This window comes from Mastomys coucha, chromosome X, assembly GCF_008632895.1.
Source record: "Mastomys coucha isolate ucsf_1 chromosome X, UCSF_Mcou_1, whole genome shotgun sequence".
Taxonomy (NCBI): domain Eukaryota; kingdom Metazoa; phylum Chordata; class Mammalia; order Rodentia; family Muridae; genus Mastomys; species Mastomys coucha.
In genome coordinates this window covers 7,680,998-7,687,799 of record NC_045030.1, presented here as the reverse complement: position 1 = coordinate 7,687,799, position 6,802 = coordinate 7,680,998, and positions in this window count along the sequence as shown.

Below are 6,802 nucleotides of genomic sequence, written 5' to 3'. Positions count from 1 at the left end.
TCTCTCTCTCTCTCTCTCTCTCTCTCTCTCTCTCTCTCTCACTGTCTGTCTGTCACACACATTCATACATGCATGCACATTGTTATAAATATATATTATATATGAATGATTTTATGTTTCTAAAATGTGGGACAAAAAACAAAGATATATTGGGGCAAAGAAGATAGATGGCTTGTGAGGTGAGGTAAAATCAAGCATTAGGACCTCAGATCAAATCCTCAGCACCCATATTTAAAAAAAAAAAAAAGATACAGGTGCACATGACTGTAACCACAGTATTGAAACACAAGTGGATCCTGGGAGCTGCTTGCCCAGTCACCTTACCTTAATCAGCAAGTTTCTTGTTCAGCAAGAGATCGTTCCTAAACAAAGCAACAAGGTTGAGAGCAATAGAGAAAAAGATCAAACACCCTGCTCTGACCATTACTTCTGTGCACCAAGCATGTACTACACACAGACAACAAACACACAAACAAATAAAAGAAATAAAAACTTTGTTACAGGGAATATAGGCAACCTGGGGACCAGAATCCCCTTATCTTAGGAAAGAACCAATTAGCATGCCTCATTTACATTTACATATGTTTTAGGCATTATCCTATGGCTTTTTCTAAATTGTAAAATGACCAAAGGCTCACTGGGGAAGAATTTAGAGTTTTCCACCTCCCCATTTGGCTAAACTGTAAGATGATTTATTTACAGTCAGTAGCCAGGTTTCCATCCTTTCAACCTCCCAACAGTAGGTAGGAGTGAAAAAAAGATGGGGGAAAGAGGGCCATTATCAGTAGACTACTTCCTGTTCACTGGGATCATCAAGTTCTTTGGGAAAAGTTTGTTTGTCACCACCAGGATAGCTAATTTCTTCTCATTCTTTGTTCATGACCACTTGAAAAACCACAACCTACAGCACCCAACAGGATCCAACCACTAATCATCCAGTCACACTATTGGGGCTCTAGCATTTATACATCCTCTGAAAAGTCTCCAGAATCCCAAACATGACACTCTCACAGAAACTATCTGAAGCAGGCAAAAACCTCACTCCTGAGAGAGCATGAGGCAAATCATAGTCAACTGCTGTGAAGCAGCCCCATATCCCCACACCTGGAAAACATGTTCCCACAGTATTTCTGTGTTTTTTAAAGAAACCAAAATTCTCACTACAAATATCTGGGTCCTACTTTATTTAAAATACAGGAAAACTAGCCAGGAATGTGAGTTCTATCTCCTGGACCTACATGATGAAAGAAGATAACTCCTGCCATTGTTCTCTGGTCTCCAGAGTACACCCCCCACACACACATAATCAAATAAAAAATGTTTAAATGTGTAAGTAAAGGAAATACAGAGAAACAAAGGCATCAGGTTCATGGATGTGATGCTAACAGTGGCATCATCAAGATGAGTGACTGCATCAGGCATATAGTAGCTCACACAAGTAAACCCAGCATTCCAGAGGTTGAGACTGGAAGATTATAATAGCTGTGGTCTGAGATCCCAGAATGGTTGTCTTGAGACAAGGAGAAATGAAGTCTTCAGAGAGAGAGAGAGAGAGAGACAGACAGACAGACAGAGACAGAGACAGACAGAGACAGAGACAGAGAGAGACAGAGAAGAGAAAGAGAGACAGACAGACAGACTCAATCAGTAGGTAGGTTAGAAAGAAAGCCAATGGGAAACTCCTAAAGTGAACAGGTTCCCATAGAGGAACAAGCAGCAATGAGGGTGCTTTTAAATAGTGAAAACAGAGAAAACATTAGTCAGGTAAAGAGCGGCTTGTCTCCTCTAGGTACACAAGTGAAGCAAGACATTGTACTGGTTCAGAGGGTTCAGACTATTGACTGGTAAGATTGACCCATCCAGTGTGGTTCAGGACCTAGGTTCACAGAAATGTCTCTTTGTGGTTGGTTGAGTCCCATTGTGGAAAGACCTAGCAATAGGAAAGATTATTGAGTTGGGTAAGAGGGTATCAGTCACACTAACCAAGAGCCAATAACCACAGAAAAGGTCAAAGAGAAATCCTGTTCCTCTCATGGTTACAGGAGCCAGGGGTGGAAGGAAGCTACAGATTAGGGTGGCCATGGAAAGGAAGCCTCTGGTGTAGTAACCCAGCTTGAGCAAGTATTGCACCTCATCAGTTCTCCTTTGGTGTTCTCTATAACCTGTGATTGACACTTGTTTGGGTTAAAATATGATAGAAAGCAGCTTGTCTGTTTCTTGATGGCATTCAGTAGGGGATATTGCAGCTGTAGGGACATTTCTCCCCTTATAAGTCACAGCATGGGCATGTAGGACTAAAATGGCATATTGATTCTCAGTGTTTTGACATCTCTCTTGGGCTCTGGTTGGGGCTATGAGGTCAGTTACCTGAGTACTGGTTCCTGGGGAGGGGGCTTTACTTTTTTGGGTGTCATAAAGGGTTATTATAGCATACCTGACTCTGTGGGTTCCACACTTATGAAGCCATTGCCATCCACAAAGAAAACCTAATTAGAGTTTGCAGGGGACTGTCCAAGTCTTTCCCTAACAATAGAAGTTTGTAGAATTGTTTGTTCACTTGTGTTTTATACTGTCTTCACTTTTGATTTCCTTGAGGAGGAAAGTGGCAAGATTAAAGGTGTAGCAAGTTTTTATTTGAACAGCTGGGCCCTCCAAGAGTAAAGACAGATTGTTTTGAGTCTGTACTCAGCTAATCAGACTCCTTTTTGATTCTAATTGTCCTGTCAGGTAATAACACACGGTCAAGTCTCGTCCCAAGGTCAATGCAGATGCTTTTGGAGCAAGCACAGTGACTGGCTTACAAGCTCTGAAGCATGCAAGCCAGCCTTTGGCCATGACGTCCAGTTCTAAGCCAAGGTAGCCTAGCCATTACTGAGTGGGCCTGCTAGACTGAGTAAGCACCCCCAAAACCATTCGTTCTCTTTCAGTTACCTAGAGATTGAAGTCTTTACTAGCAGGACTCAAAGCTGGGGTCCTAAGGAGTGCATGCTTAAGGTCTTAGTTCCTTGGTCCTGGCTCAGGGTTTGAATTTTCATTCCGTTTGGGTCTCTTTCGTTAGCTGATACAGAGGCCAGACTATTTCTTCCATATGGTCGATTCTGAGCCTGTAGAGTCCCTTAGTTCCTAAAACTACAAAAGTGTTTAAGTGGTTTTGGTAGAGGGAAGGAAGGGAACAGTAGCACCTGATCCTCATGTCTCTTCTCCTTAGGTATAACCAGTCCTAAGTATCTGACTGACAATTGGTGACCAGCCCCTTTCAGCTAAGAACTTCAGAGTGCTTTGTATCCTTCTTGGGGATCTTCTATCTGTGGGGACACAGCAAGGAAGTCATCCACATCTTGGCTTGAGAGCTCAAGAAGTCAAGCAAGTCCCTAGATAAAGCCTGCCCAAAGAGTCAAACTTGCCTCTGTATCGCTGGGGCAGGACCATCAAGGTGAGTTGGCTAATCTGAGGAGTTGCGTCTTTAAAAGCAATTATGTATAGAGACTCCGAGTTTGTCATGATTCCGGTTTCTTTTTTGTTTTGTTTTTTTTCAAGACAGGGTTTCTCTGTGTAGTCCTGGCTGTCCTGGAACTCACTCTGTAGACCAGGCTGGTCTCGAACTCAGAAATCCACCTGCCTCTGCCTCCCAAGTGCTGGGATTAAAGGCATGCGCCACCACCGCCCGGCTATGATTCGGGTTTCTATTGCTGCAATTAAAACACTGGGACCAAAAAGCAAGTTAATGAAGAAAGGGTTTATTTGGCTTACACTTCTACATCATAGTCTACCAATGAAGAAAGTCAGAACAGGAACTCAAACAGGGAAGGAATCTGGAGGCAGGAGCTGATGTATAGGCCATGTTGGGATGTTGCTTACTGGCTTGCTCCCAGTGGCATTCTCAGCCTGCTTTCTTATAGGAACCAGGACCTATAAGACAAGCCCATCTTTACCTTTTCTTTGTTTTGTAACTATTTAAAAGCACCCTCATTGCTGCTTGTTCCTCTTTGGGAACCTGTTCACTTTAGGAGTTTCCCATTGGCTTTCTTTCTAACCTACCTACTGATTGAGTTTGTCTGTCTGTCTCTGCCCAAGGACAGCAATACCCACAGTAGGCTGGACCCTCACACATCAATCACTAATTAAGAAAACATGCCCTACAGGCTTGCCTGCAGCCTGATCTTATGGAGGCATTTTTCTCAGTTGAAGTTTCCTTCTCTCAGATGACTACAGCTTGTGTCAAGTTGACATAAAACTATCCATCACAGGATGAAAAGGTATACAAAAAGGGCTTTTTAAAGTCTAGAACAGTAAACCATTTGGAGTCCTCTAGGATCTAGGTCAGGAGAGTAGAATAGTCGCCACTATTAAGGTTTTCAAAACCCAGAATAGGGGTATTACAGGGAATCACGAAACCCTACTGTTTCCAGTTATATGATGCTTTGTAAGCTTTGCCATACATCAAGTTGTAAAGGTTACTGTTGGGGATGGACTTTAATAAGGAAGCTATGAATTGGAAACTTAAGAGTTCTTCGGAAAGACAGTTGGACTGTGTTTTGTTGGGGCAAATACGTGAATGAACGTTTTGCTGAAGCAGACACTGGAGAGAGGATGTTCCACTAAAGCAAGCACGTGAAAGACACTTTGCTAAGGACATGCATGTATTAGTCTGCCTTATGTTGTATAGCGGAGCTGTATTTGTTGGGATCCATAGAGAGAAATGCACCAAAGACTTCTGGTGGTATACTGCAGTTTGTTGCCGCTTCCAAGGACTCCAGCTGATTGGATGCACATGCTGAGGCAAGGCACGTGGAGGACACATGATGTTTGGAGGGTAGAAATAGGACTCCACAGAGTGACCGAGACAGAGCTAGACTTGCATATTGAGCTAGCTGTGCAACACTTGTGGGTCTTGTGTCTTCGCTGATCTTCACTTCCCTGGTGTTCCCGCTGGCCCCTCCTGCTGTCTAGAGCCTAGGCTGAGGCCTGGCTGTCTCTGCTAGGTAGTGCCTTCACTGTTGCTAACCGAACTCTACTGTACTGGACTGCTGGTGTATCCGTGAAGTGTTTGCAAGTGGATCGAGCTGCCCTGCTAACCTGTGAACTGAACTGTCCATTTCCAGACAACACAGATGGGAGTTACTCCAAAGAACCTTTCTAAACAGGTCCACTTCCCTTATATCCTTTCTTTTCCACTACCTCTGATGGGTGGTGGATTACAAGAAAAATTAAAGCATTTAAGAATCATTATTAAGCCGGGCAGTGGTGGCGCACACTTTTGATCCCAGCACTTGGGAGGCAGAGGCAGGTAGATTTCTGAGTTCGAGGCCAGCCTAGTCTACAGAGTGAGTTCCAGGACAGCCAAAGCTACACAGAGAAACCCTGTCTCCTAGATAGCTTGTACACTTGGATTGATTTCATTCTCCATTACAGGGAGAATGAGGTCCTATCCTGGACCATATATATGGTAGTTCCCAAATGGGACAGAGATTTCATCCCAGAAGAATAAGGTGCTCTATCAGGGACATGTGATAATGAGGAGTTCTTCTCAGTTTCAACTGGAGCAGGAGAGTGGGCAAAAGAGCAAGTTGTGAATTTTCTAGAGACTTCTGGAAAGGAGGAGAGCCAGGGTTAGACTGACTGACAGTCTGACAAAGAAGCACCTGACTCTAAGAGACAGGTGTCTTGTCCTTCCACCAACAGGGTTATCCATGATTCACATAGAGACATTAGATATCACCTAGAGGTCTAAGACAACCCAGGCTCCTTCGGTCCAGCAGGGCTGGACCAAGATCAGGTGACTTTCTGTCCACCTGAGCCCTTGCCACTGGGAAAGGGGTTCATCTGCTCATCAATGGTTTTACTGACAATTGGGACAGGTCTTGAGGGGGGTGATCCTTGAAATGTCTTATCCTCCCACATTCACACCACCATCCAGTAAGAGACACTGTGTCACAGCAGCTCTTTGCTATAGGAGGGTGGCCATTCACAAGGTGGTCTTTGCTGTCTTGTCACTCTCTTTCCCTAGTTTCCTCCTGGTCTAGACTATAGAACACCTTAGTGGCTTTCTTGAAATTGTCAGGTATTGTTAGGTCCCAGGGGAACTTCATAATTTCTGCTTGATGTCCAGGGAGACTGAATTATGTTCACAGTAGCAGATAGACAATTAAAGTGTTATCTCAAGATCAGGCATCCTCCATTGACTTAGGATCTCAGGTGATATGTTTGATGGGGGTTTCCCTGAGTCTCTCTAGGAAGGCTGTCAGATTTCCTCTGCTTCCTGAGTTACTGAAGTTTGGAATCATTTGAGAGCCTGGTACAGATTATTTTTCAGCCTTCTTTAAAAAAAATAAAGATTTATTTATTATATGTAAGTACACTGTAGCTGACTTCAGAAACCCCAGAAGAGGGCGTCAGATCTCATTACAGATGGTTGTGAGCCACCATGTGGTTGCTGGGATTTGAACTCTCAACCACTGAGCCATCTCTCCAGTCCCTTTTTCAGCCTTCTAAGATACACAATAGAAATGTTGGGGGCTGGGGAGATGGCTCAGCAGGTAAGAGCACTGACTGCTCTTCCGAAGGTCCTGAGTTAGGGTTCCAGCAACCACATGGTGGCTCACAACCACCCATAATGAGATCGGACGCCCTTTTCTGGGGTATCTGAAGATGGCTACAGTGAATTACACTGGAGGGAGTGTGGCCTGCAGAAGATTCTGAGTTCAATTCCCAGCAGCCACACACATGATAGCTCACGGCCATCTATACAACTACAGTGTACTCATACACATAAACTAAATCTTTAAAAAAAAAAAAAAGAAAA